This window comes from Tasmannia lanceolata, unplaced genomic scaffold, assembly GCF_043159265.1.
Source record: "Tasmannia lanceolata isolate RefF3 unplaced genomic scaffold, GAP_Taslan_0.1 ptg000008l, whole genome shotgun sequence".
Taxonomy (NCBI): Eukaryota; Viridiplantae; Streptophyta; class Magnoliopsida; order Canellales; family Winteraceae; genus Tasmannia; species Tasmannia lanceolata.
Window position 1 is genome coordinate 68,735,942 of NW_027518685.1, and position 14,853 is coordinate 68,750,794.

At 38.9% G+C, this 14,853-nt stretch overlaps 1 long non-coding RNA gene across 1 annotated transcript; it reads left to right on the plus strand.

Moving 5' to 3' along the window:
• The first annotated feature begins 739 nt into the window (after positions 1 to 739).
• Positions 740 to 12,250, plus strand: LOC143885530 (uncharacterized). The gene is made up of 2 exons (XR_013253394.1): positions 740 to 925; positions 11,280 to 12,250. It is a non-coding gene; the product is annotated as an uncharacterized LOC143885530 (long non-coding RNA).
• The last annotated feature ends 2,603 nt before the right edge of the window (positions 12,251 to 14,853 follow it).

A 14,853-nucleotide genomic window follows, 5' to 3' on the forward strand; every position in this document is an offset into this window, starting at 1 on the left:
TGGAAATGATATTTTGAGGCGCAACCTATTTACGTTGTGGTCCATCAAATGGACGGTTTCGATCGTCCTATGCTGTGGGCATACAGATCATTTTGAAAAATATGCGTGGGGCCTACCTTGTTCAAAGATCTCCACAAATTAATTGTTGAGCCGAAGGGGGAAGGGTATATCACTGCCCTATTGATTTGAAAATAACTTTAAGTGAAGACATAAATTACTGCCCATAATCAGTACCACTGTCCACCAATCGAGGAGCTCTTCCCCCTTGGTAAAGGGACACTTTCGAAGTTATATTCCAGATAAATCCTCCTTTCTTTTCGGCTGATGACGACGGCACTACCATATTTTAATAATTGCACAAACCCAGCTTGTCTTTTTCAAATGGGCTATTGAGAGCCTTTTGGGAACTGTGTAACATTTGATAGATACTTAAATTATAAAAGACAAGGTGAGTTCGTATAATTATCAAAACATGATGGTGCCAATATCATTAGTCTACCTTTTTTTACTCCCTTATTTTCCTTTAAAAAACAGAGTGACATAAAGGAGCAAGCTAAATACAAGACCGTTTTGCTTTGATTCTAAACCCTCTGAAAATTTCCGGCAATGGATCTAAGAAAATCAATCGGCAACCAAACAGATTTTTCTCTGAGAATAGCAAAACACATCCTGTTGAAAGAAGGGACCAATCTCGTGTTTTCTCCATCATTGATCCATGTCGAAGGGAAAAACCCTTGAACTCAACTCCCTCTCTTCTCAGCTCGTTGCTCCCATCTTCACTGACGCATCTCAGAGTGGTGGGCCCCGTATCTCTTTAGTTAATGGGGTTTGGGTTGAGAAATCTCTCCCTCTCAAACCCTCATTTGAAGAGACTGCTAATAAGCTTTATAAAACAGAAGCTAAGCCTCATTTGAAGAATTCCCAGGTCAGATTTTCTTTCATTTCTCAAACCCTCATTTGAAGAATACCCATATGGCCTTTGCTGTGAATTAATTGATGAAGGGTATAAAAAGTAATTTTTCTCTTGAAAGATCTTTTGTTTTAGATTGGTGTTTTCTTCTTGAAACTATTGTTTAATTAGCTGCTTTAAGATTATAATATTTGGTGGGCTAGTTCTTTGCTTTGGCTTTTCAAATTTGTATTGCTGTTTCCTTCTTGAAACTAGTCTTCAATTAGCTGCTTTGGGAATATATTTAGGTGGGTTGATTCCATGCCTATTGCTTAAGCTTAACTAACTTGGTGTTTTCAAGATTCTAAATTTTAGAGTTTATGTTGCTAGTGTTGCATTTTTCTTTTTGTATTAGACTTTCATCTTAGTTCTTTGGGAAGGTTGCGATTCTTGTAGTCTTTACGGTGTATATGTCCATATCACAGACGCATATATTATCTACTAAATATTTGACATAAATAATTTAATATAAGAACATAATTATGCTACATCTGATCAGACTAGACTGTCGAACATATACATTTTTAGCAGTGCTAATTGTGCTGATATGCAGATAACACAGTATTATTTAGCCTGTACAAGTTTTTAAAAAAAATCTTAAGGTAGTAATCAGATGCATTGAAGCAATACCTGGTCAAAGAGTGAACTACACCAAATTGGTGGTTTGGTGTGTGTGTGTGTGTTGCGTGGGTGGGTGGGTGCGTGTGGGGGGAGGGGGGGGGGGGAGAGGGTGTTACAGGGACTGGGAATTTCAAAGCTACAGTATCGGGTTAACCCGCCATGGAACAATAAGGAAGAAAATAGAAACTATCGTTTGATCACTCTGGATGCAAGTAATTAAGGGTTGCAGTAATCATTTTTATATGGAACAATAAGGAAGAAAATAGCCTAACGCTCTATTATGAAATTCTAGAGTCTCATTCAAAAAGGATTATGATTAAGGATAGGAGATGGGGAAATGATTAGATTCTGGATAGATAACTTGTGTGGGGATGGAACATTAATGTAGGACTGTCCAACATTATTTAAGGTGGTATCTCGCGACGAAAAAGATATAGTAGATTGGAATTTCATATTCAGGAGGAATTTCTTTGAGCAAGAAATGAGAGAAATTACATCCTCTCAATGAAGAATTAACTCAATCTAAATAAAACGTGACGAAAAAGACAAAAGAGTTTGGCAATGGATCTCAATGGGCACGTTGTCCCCCAAATCTTTCTATAGACACTTGGTCCTGAGTCATAATTCATCACTAGCACAGCTAGTTTGGGAAATTAAAACCCCTTCGAGAATTAATGCATTCTATTTTGCCCACTCGTTTTCATAAGATCCTCACTGTTAATCACCTTAATAATACACAAAATATTATGGTTAACCATTCTTCCATTTGTCTTTCAGACGTCGAGTCCGTTGACCGCCTTCTTCATTGCCAATTTACTCATGAGTTGTGGTAATTTGTCCGTGTCTCTTTAGAGTTTGTTCGGTTCTCCCTGATCATATTGAATCATGGAGTTTTGCCCCTTGGCCCTCTAGATGTAGGACTTTATAAACCCTATTCCTGGCTGCCACTTTCTTCCCAGTATGGAAGGAAAGAAACATGAGAGTTCTTTAAAGGTACTTTCAGAGGCATGCGAAGTTTACAGAAAAATTTTCTCTGTAATTGTTCGGTGGGCATCAGTCCTCTCTATGTTCAGTGGAGTTTCGATAACATCTTTGCATAGGTTGTGGGAGGTGATTAGGCTAAGCAGCATTCACTCGGAGTGCCCCGAGCCCAATGAACCCCTCAACCTCGTCGGTTAAGACTGTACTTTGATGGTTCAAGTATTGGTAATCTTGGTCTGACATGCATTGGGGAGCTGTTGAGAAATGCAAACAAAGAGGTAATTTGGGCTTTTTCAAGCCCAACTGGTAATAGGGATGCTATCAAGGACGAGGCTATGATGCTTCTTAGTGATATTCAATACGCTTCTTAGGAGCAGATTCAACATATGATCATTGAAGGAAACTCCCTCAATGTGGACAAATGGGTGAGAGACGAGATAACTACCCATGGAGCTTCGTGGATGCCGTAGAGGAGATTCGGGATTCTTTGGAAGGACTTGATACCGAGATTCAATATGTATGGAGATTGGCTAATACAAAGGCTGATTTGCTAGTGTCGAGGGTTAGCTGAGAGGAGACCCCATTTTCATATAACTTAGCAGCGTGAGAGTGTATAGTTTGGTGGCAAATAATCTTTTGTGGATTTTCTTTGTTTTTTGTTACTTCTACCCTACATCCTTTCTTCTTTTCATGTTGTCTTTGTCAATGGATTGTGCCTTTAAACCATCTCAGTCGTTGGGTAATGCCTTCTCTTAATAAGGCATTAACCATTCTATATTAAAAAAAACTAATTGTGCCAATAGGCGACTATGGCCTTGTTTTCTTGTATTTGCAGGCAGCCACACAGGTCGCGTAGTAGTTTTTTCTATTTCACACATAGCCTAGAAAGTTGATTGAGAGAGGTGTGGTCAGTGGTGTATTCTTTACTGCCCCTTTGATTGTTTAAGTTTGCTAGAAGTACAAGAACTTGAGCTGGTAATCTGATACGTTAGCATAGGACCAAAGCATGTGGTAAGTAAAATTAGATAACATGATACTGTGAAGGAGAACAGAATAGAGATACCATCACACGTGGGCAGTGACTCATTAATTTCGAAAGTAAGACATACAACGATTATATACAATACCTCGTAAAATATCTAAAATACTCCTTTGTTGTATTTTTTTACCTTCCTCAAGCTGAAATGTTCCTTTAAACATTCTCAGCTTGCTAATCAGGTTATGATGTCGGTCTGAGTTGCCCCCTTTTGTGAATGCATCGGTAAGCGGATCTTGACTAGATACATTTAAAGGAAGCATTCCACTGCTGCCAACTAACTTTTGAACAAAGTAGTTGTGAATCTTGATGTATTTGGTTCTAGCACGATGAATGATACTTTGGGACATCCTGATTGCACTTCGATTGTTGCACAAAAGAGGTCATATAGGCAACTTCAAATGCAGTTCGTGTAGGAGATGTTGTATTCACGTAAATCCCGTTTGTTGCATTCATGTGCTCAATGATACAGTGTAGCCATTCACAAGCACACAAAAACTAGTTACAAATTGGCACTTATCGGAGTGACTAGACTAGCCTACGTCGGTATACCTTTCTACATGAATATCTACGCATTTTGTGTGCCATAATGTAGTCCATAATCTTTGTGCCCGAACATATCGAAGAATCTATGCTGATTACTAAGAAGAAAAATGTCTCAAAAAATCCTCTTGGCTCCTTGAAAGTTTTCATAGTTGGGGTCATCAAGATGTTGAAAGACCTGTTTTAAAATGAAAGGGTACTTTTCATTTGACGTGGTGCCTTCATATCCTTTTTTTTCTATTAACAAAAAGAAAGGCTTGCGGTCTCAATTTTAAGAAAATTATCTCCCCTTTCACTCTTCTCTTTTCCTATATGTAAGGGCATACTTGTTGTCTTGAACTCAGGGCGCAGACCTTGTTCGTGGCATATGTATTATTTTATTGGGACTTATTTCTGTGTAGCTACGTGCATAAGTGGGGAAAAAGAATCTATTAGAGAAAGCTTCGTTGTGCCTTGCCTATCTTTCTCTCTCCTTCTGTTCTGTTTCTTTGTTCTAAAGAGTCACTTTGTTCATCTACCATTACAATTTGTCACAACATGAAATGGGCGATTTAGATCAACCTAAGTTGGGACCCACTATGTCCTAGTGGGGCATGCCCCATTGTCATACAATGAGGTGTCCGCAAATGAAGCACATTGACAATACAAGTACTCTACTCTATCGTGAATTGAGTATTGGTTTGGTGGCATATTTCTTACTCGGTTTTCTTGTATTTTTTTCCTTCTTTTTGTTTACTTTAAAAATCAAACAAAGTTTGGAAATGCAATCTTTTTCTAGGAAAAGATAAACAAAAATGGGTGAAAATATTGGCAAAGAATGAAAAAAATATCATTTCCCAGATATACTCGAAAAGAGGACCCACAATTTCAATGAAACGTCATCTCTTAATCTCCATTTCAATTATCCATCTATGCCGTGTTATGCACTTCAGACTGCCATCTGAATCACTACCCACTAAGTTTCCCACCTTACATTCATGGGTGGTGGTCCCACTAATTAGCAATTGTGTATTCCACATTCTCTTTTTGAAGGGAAATGATATCTAGCCCCTTTTTTTCACTGGCCACCCCTGTTGAAAAGAGTAGTCGTAAATACATTAGAGGGGTGGCCTGAGAAAGAAAAGGGGGCGAATATATCACTTCCCATATAAGGACACTAAAGGTCATTTATAATCCACCATTTTCATCCCCATCCGACATGAGGCAATGTTGCAGGCATGGGATCCAAAGGAAACTACAAAAGTGGGGAAAATCTCTAATATATACAACACCATCGTCTCAATCACTAATCAGCTCATCATGGACCCACCTTGATCTACAACCATGCAGAAAACACACAGCTAATCATCGTAACCATCTGGTCAAGATCCTAGAAATGGATGATCAAGAAAAGAACAGAAGGAATAATGATGAAAAAATACATTTGCAGAAATCTATTATAATATAGCAGGATGGGGGTTTCACTGCTCACGCCCGCGTGGACAGCTCCCCCATCCGGCTTATATCCTACTTGGAAAAAATTAAAATTTTATTTAAATTACCACTCCACGTTTCCAAAGAGATATACATGAAGTACTATATTGGAAAGAATTCTACCTCTCCACGTTTCCAAAGAGATATGCGTGAACTATACTAGAAAGAGCTAGATTTGGGAAAGTTGCTCTCTCTCTCTCTCTCTCTCTCTCAAGAAATTCGGCAACTTTCTCTATGGGTGTGTTCAGTTGTAGCAAGGAAACAGAACGGAAAATAAAATAGCCCTCATTTCCATGCAAAGTGGCTAATTTGGTCATTTTGTTGCCCGTAATCGGAAAGCGCTGAGAAACCCCAACTCCAACGTGGAATCCGAATAATCCGACGTGGATGGGGTGTTTCCGTGAAAACAAATCCGTGCGATAGCCTCAGATTCGCACGGATTTTCCTCGATTACCGCCTCCCCCACTCCTCTCGAAAACAGAAGAAGTAAAAAAAAAAAGCCCTTACCCCCACCTCTCTTGAAACATAAGAAGCAAAAAAAAAAACACTCTTTCTTCTCCAGCCATTGGAAGGAGAAGCCTTGCTTTTTCTTCTCTGACCGAAGCTCTCCTCCACTCCTCGAATCCGAATAATCCGACGTGGATGGGGTGTTTCCGTGAAAACAAATCCGTGCGATAGCCTCGGATTCGCACGGATTTTCCTCGATTAGCGCCTCACCCACTCCTCTCGAAAACAGAAGAAGTAAAAAAAAAGCCCTTACCCCCACCTCTCTTGAAACAGAAGAAGCAAAAAAAAAAACACTCTTTCTTCTCCAACCATTGGAAGGAGAAGCCTTGCTTTTTCTTCTCTGACCGAAGCTCTCCTCCACTCCTCGAATAGGTACGTGTCCACCCTTTCTTCCTTTTTTTCATTTTTTTCATTTTTTTGGATTTTTTCTGGATATTGGGTATGAAATCTCTGGTTTGCTATGGAGCAACGAGATCTTTGGTTTGCTAAAAACCCTTGCATTTTTTCGTTGCCTTATAAACCCTTTGGTTTGTTGTAAACCCTTGCATTTTTTCGTTGGCCTATAACCCCCAGGTATGAAATCTCTGGTTTGCTATAAACCCTTGCATTTTTTTTTTGGATCTTTGGTTTCTAAACCCTTTTAGTTTTTTTCTGCCATTTTTTTGCCCTACTCATCTATGTCTAAGCTTTCTAAACCCTAGAACTTTTCATGGATCATTGTTCTTTGTTGTTTTTTTTCTTTTTTGTGCCATTTTTTTTGAAAACCCTCGTTTTTAGCTGTAATCTATGCTTTGGAACCCTCATTTTTGGGCTGATGTCTGTTTTTTTAATTTTTTTGGGCTGATCTGTGTTTATCCATTTTGGGTTTTGGAATAAAAATTGTTTTTCCAATTTGGAACTGTGATATGAGTTTTTTCATTTCCGATTTGGTATTTAGTTCTGATTGAATCGTTGGTTGTGAACTCTTATTATTGTGTGTGATGGTTAACTACAATTGTGTATCTATTAATTGCTTCATTATCAGCTATGTTTATCATTTGTACAGTTTTTTATTAGTCTGTGATACTAAAATTATCTTGTTGTTGATCTTTTTTGTGTGTGATTACATGGCTAAGCTGCTAGTTGTACTGTTGACATGGAGGTGTTAATGTGGGTTTGTTTGTGGTGGTATTAATGAGGGGTTTGCTATGTTGGATTTGATGGGGATCCATCTTATTATGTTTTATTGGTTTATCTAATAGATTAGGATGCCTCATCGTCAAACAAATAGGGTGAAAAAGTTAATTCGAAAATAGGAGTTGAAGAAGAGGAATGACCTCATTAAGCACGTTGTCGCCTTACTAATGGCTGGTGCAGCGGCTATGTTAGTACTCTGTAAAGAGTACTACGAACAGTGACTTGTTAGAGCTCCTTATGAAAGCAATTACTTGACGAGTTGTATGTTCATTACTTTTGTCATCCAATCACATGAACATTGTCATAACTTGCTACGGATGAACATAAACTGCTTTTGTCAATTTGTCGAAATCTTTAAATGGGCCGGAACCCTGGAAGATACAATCCATTGTAAAGTGGAGGAGCAAGTTGTAATCTTCTTGCATATTGTAGCACATAATCAGAGGGTTCGGACTATTAGAGCATGCGCTAGACGTTCAGGGGCAACTGTTTCGTTGTATTTCAACAAAGTACTAAAGGCAATTTTGGGTATGCAAGCTTTCTTCATCAAACCGCCGACAGGTGAGACACCATCGCAGATTGAGGGGAATCCAAGGTGGATGCCATAATTCAAGGATTACATCGGAGCAATAGACGGGACATACATACGTGCTAAAGTCCCAATTGAAGAAAAACCTAGCTAGTTTTGTCGTAAGCATTTTATAGCTCAAAATGTTTTGGCGGCCTGTGACTTTGACTTAAAATTCACGTATATCCAAGTCGGATGGGAGGGTTCGGCTTCTGACTTGAGAGTGTTAGCGGATGCATTAACAAGGGCTGACAAGATTCCACTTATTCCAAGTACATTGTATATGACAAAATTCCAAATGGTTTTAAGGAACCTGCTTACGTAGCTGCGACCACTGCAATGAATAACTTTTTCAACCTCAATCTCAACAAGGAGCACAAAAAGAATAGCATAAAGACTATGAAAGAAACATACAAGAATGTTTGCATTATCCTTAGTAGAAGCGGTTTTGGTTGGGATGATGACACCAAAATGGTCACCTGCGAGAAAGAGGTCTACGATGACTACGTCGTTGTAAGAAACACTTCCTCTCAAGATACAATCTTCTTATAGTAATATCATATCAAATATCTTCTTATTTTTTATGCTCATTGTCACAGGTTCATATAAAACATAAGAAACACTTCACTACCCATCATTTTTGCATGACGACATGTGCAAAATCTTTGGAGATGAATTTGCGTAAGGGGCCAAGTCTAGGACGCATGAGGATCCAACCATAGAAAGTTCGCAGCCAGTCAGTCTTGATAACATTGGGGAGAACTTCGCAGATGGCCATACCCCAACATCTCAACGCCCACCATCTCCGGCAGCAGATCCCATTAATGGTGGTAGTGAGGCATCTCCCTTAAGGCGGGTTGGTACAAGATGAGAAAGGACTCGCCAGGGTGGGGCACATTTGAACAGCATGTCGCGTCTGTCATCAAGCATGGACAAGGTTGTCGATGCCCTCACAGGTTCGAGTGCCCTTGCTTATCTTACACAGCTTCGCGAAGCTGTTAGAAGAGTTGGTGGTTTTTCGCAGGCGAACTTGTTGAGGACTACGGAGTACCTCACAATAAATCCATCTCAAGCGCATCTTTTCATCAGGTACGAGGAGGACGAGAGGAGGTCGTACATCCGAAGGAAGATGACTCCTTTCATCAGGCAGTAGATGGATGGTTGAGGGAGGAGATGGCAATGGGCAACATATCTTCTATCTTTTCATTTCATAGAAGAATACTTTTATGCCACTTTTTGGGTGGTAGTTATGGTGATATAAACTTTATGTTGGATGTTATGGTGGTAGTTACTGTTATATGAACTTTACAGTCTTTGTGTTATTTTGGATGGTGGTTATCTTGTTATGGTAGTATTAAGGAAAGTGATGGTGGTAGTTAACTTATCTGTAATGATGTTAATTACTTTTGATGGATGTAGTAAACTTTTGGTGGTGGAATTTCATGCCTACTGTCATATTCTTATCTTATATATTTGGATGTGATATGTTGTCGTTTTGTTAGGTGAGTATGGGGAAGTAGAAGTACTATGTTGTCTTTAATGGCAGGCGGCCTGGGATTTACTACACTTGGTCAGAGTACCATGAGCAAGTTGACAAATTTAGCGGAGCATGCTACCACTCATATGGGACGTTGGCGGAGGCTCAGTCACAGCTAGCCACATATTTGGAGAGAGCCAAATATTGGAGCCGTGAAAGGGTTGAGGGAGCGCAAAGGGTAGTAAAGATGGCAAATGAAAGGGCAGAGGCGGTGCCACAGGTGGCGACATCGATGGTACCATGGGTGTCCCTCTTTCTTGTTGGTTCCATTATATTGCTTTTAAAATCTACTTCTTACGCTTTTTTGACTATTTATTTGTGTTAGTGGACTATTTGGTAGGGCTTAGGGGCGTAACTCGCTTTATATGTGGTAAATAATACGTCTCTCTCTCTCTCTCTCTCTCTCTCTCTACTTGCACAAGTTGGGCGTGAGAGAAAGAGAAGCCAAGATATGCGTGTATATATATATATTTTCCTTCTTAGCTGTTGTTTCTTATTCAATTACGAAAAGGTTAGCAAGTTCCCTAATTTATTAATTCTTATCTAAATCAATTAACAACCACAAAGGAATAAGATATTTCTTTTTTATACATGGCCCACTTATTGGTGTGCACACACTCCAAATTTTTGGATGTGCCGCACAACCACTCCAAATTTGGAGATCGGATACCTCCTAAATTTTTGCTAAGAGATCCTATTTTATCTCTTTTATTCATTATTTACTTAAATACCCCTATTTATATTCCTAAATTGGGTTTTAATTGGTTTAGGGATTAAAAGATGTAATTCAGTGGTTCCACTTAACATCAAAATTATAGATTATGTAGGAATTAAGGCGTGGTTACAAATATTCTCCGTTGTTGAAAGGGGCCCAAGGATCTCATTTAAACCATCTAACCCAATTCTCCTAAATAATGAGGTCTTTTATCTTGAGTATGATTTTTCTGAAATGGTTTTATATGTTTTGTGCATTTCTTTTTTCATGACTTGAGAAATTGAAATTGGATAGATATGTTTTTGAGTACACGAGAATCTTGAATGTTTAGAAGAATCTGTTATTAAATCAGATCCTATCCTTCATTCAATCAAATTTTATTATTTTAGAGTCATGATATTTTTACCTCATTCCTAAGTTATTGTCTCATAAACTTTTTTCCCTGTTTCTAGAGATCTCCATTGGTTGAAATGGACAAAGTAGTTTTTTGGGTGTCTCAATATGAGATAAGAAGTTTGTGTATTTCTGATTGATTTTGTTGTTCCAAATTTTTTACATGGGTTTGATGGTAAACCTCCCAAAACCACACTGATTTGGTATAATCTTTTTTCTCTGGATTTTTTTTTCATTTTCGATTTATTTTTCTATTGTTTTTTCGGAGCACATTTGAATTCCTCTCTCTCTCTCTCTCTCTCTATTATATTCTCTGTATTCTCGATTTTTTTTTTCATTTTCTATTTTTTTTTCTATTGTTTTTTCGGAGCACATCTGAATTCAACATCAGATAGACTTTTCACTACTGCCAGTGAGGTACTGTCCTTAGCTGGAATAGTTTGTTTCCCCTGTCCCTGTTGATCTGACAGTAGGAGAAGCTGTTGTAGCTACCATAGTACTAGCTTGCTGCAGAACAGATCAGACCTTTCAGCTGGCAAAAGTCAGCTCTCTCTTCTTTCTTTTTTTAGTATTAGCATCTCATCAGTGGTACTAGGAAAACTTATAGATCCTTCGGTCCATAGATCAGTGCTGACAAAGGGACTTTTTGGAGGAGCTCCCAAAGAGTCATTAGCTGTTTCCAAGACCTGACCATATGCACAAGGATTAAGACCAACAGTGAGGGAGATGCCAGTATTGCCTTTTCTGCATTTGATGCTTCAGTTATGCTTTCTTTCACAGAATTAGACATGACAGAAATACCTGTACTGGTGCTGACAAAGGAGGAGAGAGACTCAGTTGAAGGGCGGTTTTTCCCACTGGATTGGTGGTTTCTACATCTCCAGGCTGAAGGTCTGATTCAGGAGGAAGAGGACCATCAATCGGAATGGAGGTCATGTGTTTCTTCACTCTATCACTGTAGCCGATGAAGATATCTTGCTCATCAGCTATTTGATTCTGAAACATGGCCTTGGCTTTTTTCCTACTTTTCTTATTCTTTTTCTTCTTTTGGGATGAGGAAGCAGTGTCCTTTGTATTGGCTGAGGAGGAAAGAGAAGAAGGGGACTCCAGAGGACTAGCATGCAATATGAGAGGAGGTGTCCCTGACAGATCAGATGGAGGAGCTTCCAAATTGGATTTGCTATGAAGCCCAAGGGACCAATTGATGTTAAGATGGCCAAAGGGTTGGGGGGAAACATCATCATCAGAGTCCTCCCTAATCAGGGGCTCATATGAAGATTTCTGATGAGGGGAATCCTCATGATGAAGAGCAAAGGTGGCATTTTCGTTTAGATTTCAGTATGATTATGCGCCTTCAATTTTATGAACAATTTTAATATACCTCTTTCATATTCTTGATTGTTTCTTTATTTGATTGTGTTTTCTATGCTCAAGGTCTCTTGGCTCTTTTGGGAAAAAAGGTCATAATGTCTACAAATGTTCTACTTGGCTACCATGAATTTCCTTTTGTCTACTTAAAATGAAAGGCTTCTTAAGATGTATGCCGGTTTGAAGAAATGGTTACAAGAATTTAGTTGCCATGATATTATATTTCTTGATGTAGTTATGGTTTATTATTCAGCATTTACCACATTTATGCTAGAATTGAGCTGAAATACCATCCTCTGATGTGTAAATGAAATATCAGCATGTGTTGTGTGAAATGTGGGATATGTGTTATGTATAATGTACTGATTAATTTGATTGTTTCAGACCATGGCCACACCCCCTGCTATTAGTGTATTTTAGTGCGTTGGCGGGGTTCCTGCGCAACGTTGCACAGCCAGTGTTTTTTCATTATATATAAAGAAACGAACTCTACTTTAGGGTTCTAAATCTCGAAATTTTGGTAAACTCTCTGTCTCGCACGTCTGTGTGATTTTTCCAAAACTGAAGCTCGGGATCCGAACCATGGCTACAGAGAACAAGCAGCAAGCTCGATCGGTTAGCCAAACTGCAAGTTTCTGTTCCTCTTTCTCGCTTTCGTTTCTTCTTTCCTTTTATCTGCTTATATGCGAATTTCTTATTAATGTCTGATTTTTTTGTGTTTTTTTCTTTTCTTTTTTTCATAACTGCCCGTGCTTATTTTGCTTCATTCTTTCAAAAGTTAGGTATTTTATTTCTAATTTTGTTTCGGATTCATGAGTTGCTCTGCCGGATCGGTCGCTCAAGATCTTTGGTCTCCACCTAGACCCAATGAAAAAATTGGAACACTTCTTACGGATTCGTTGAGAATCTATTTGGCAAAATTTTATTAGTTCCTTTGTTTCCGTGCTTAAATTTGTTATGTATTTCAATTATTATGTATTTCAATTATTCTTTACTTTTGGTTAAATATATGTGTCTTGCCTCTTTAGATGGATTTCTTATGGCTTTCTGTTGAACTTTTCTCTATATCTTCCTTATGAATGCGTATTCTTTCTTTTTCTTCTCTTTTCTTTTTTAAAAAGTTTTTCTTTTCTTTAAAAAAAAAAGTTATAAAGCTTTTTTTTTTAGCCGCCCGTGCATCGCACGGGTCTCCAACTAGTAGTTAAGATTCTTGGTCACAGTTCGAGTCACGGAAACAGCCTCTCTGCAAAGCAGGGGTAAGGCTGCGTACATCTAGCCCTACCCAGACCCCGAAATAGTGGGAGCCTCGTGCACTGGGCCGCCTTTTTAGAAATAGTTAAGATTCTGTGAGTGTATTGATCTGTTACATGATCCAGATTAAATGATATGGGTGGGACCTACATATTCTGATACATGTAGGTAAAGAACACTTCATTTAGGAAAGTACAAGGCAAATGTAAGTAAATGAAATAAAACTTCAGCAAACCCTGCTCAATCGGAAATAAATACACATGCGAAAGATGCCCAGCATTAAAACCCTGCTTGGATTGCAATAAAAATATTTCCAAATGAAAATATTTTCTTCAAATTTTTTTTCTTTTCTATGACCCTGTTTGGTTAATTTAGAGGGATACTATCAGAAATTGAGGGGCCCTAAGTAAAAGTTGAATAGGGTTGGTTTGTGTAAAAAGAAGTTTGGAATTTTTTGAAATATTTTTCTTTTCCATACTTTTCCAAAAAATTCTTGCAATCCAAATAGGGCCTAAATGGAAAAGGAAAATGCTAAAATGAAAGACACTTTTATTCGGAAATGATAAGTGCACCCCTTTCCATCTCTTGGGACATCAGACTGTTTTGTACGTGGCAATCAGGTCACTTCATTCCTTAAATGTGAAGTTCATCAGCCCCTTTGCGGTCATAGATACACTCTAGCCGGGTGTCCCAAGCTATTAAAAGGGGTGCATTTAACATTTCCCTTTTATTCTCCTTTTTAAAAGACATTTATCAAGACACACTTCTGCTTCGTTTGTATGCTAGATTTCTGTGACATTTTGGTTTTAACGTTTCTCAATGTTTAAAGAAATCAAAAGATTTTATTTACTACCTACATTTTATGGGTTGAAATGGTGGTAGACATTAAAACCTATTAATGAGGGAAAGTGGAAATGTTGAGAGGGCTTTTAGGAGGGGTGGAGACGTTTCATGTCTATTCTTCCCTACAAAATCTCTCTTTCGATAATCTCAAAAAGGGAGAACGACCACTTTCTGGTGAGGTCTCTTCATCTCTATAAAAGCTATATGTTTTCTTCTCCAGAAACTCCATTGATTCATTTTTGGTCACATCTTTTATCATCTTTTGTGACACAGGTGGTGAAGAGTTCGAGGGATCGTGTCAAACAACCAGTTGCTTCAAAAGCTTAAGCGGTTGGATAAGGCGTTATTTAATCTTTTATACTTTAACGCCCCCGTCACTTGTGGCCCCTCTTTTAGGGTTGGCCTACATGTGGCATATGTGTCCTCTCTTTTGGATTTGGCCATTGCATATGGATTTTTGTTATCAAGGAGGTTTGAACTTGAGACCCTTGCATCCGATACCATGTCAAACAACCAGTGGTATCAAATCCGGGCCGTGGTAACCCCGGTGTGCCTCCGAGGACGGAAAATTCCTCAGGGAAGATCTCGGTAACCCCGGTATGCCTCTGAGGATGGTAAAATATCCCTCGGGGAAGATCTCGTCATAGTTCCCACGTTGCCTCCACTTGGAGGGGGAGATTGTTGGTGGATCCACGTGAAAGCAAAGATCCCACATCGGAAGTGTAATAGATGTGGATGGACTTTATTAGGGAATGGGCACCCTCCCCTTAACGGCTAGCTTTTAAGGGTGAGTTCTACCCACGTCCCTATAGATCGATTCTAGAAGAGACCCAATGGATCGTTGTATCTTGGGTGCGGCACGCCGATCAACCCAACGGAGAAGGGGGTGCAT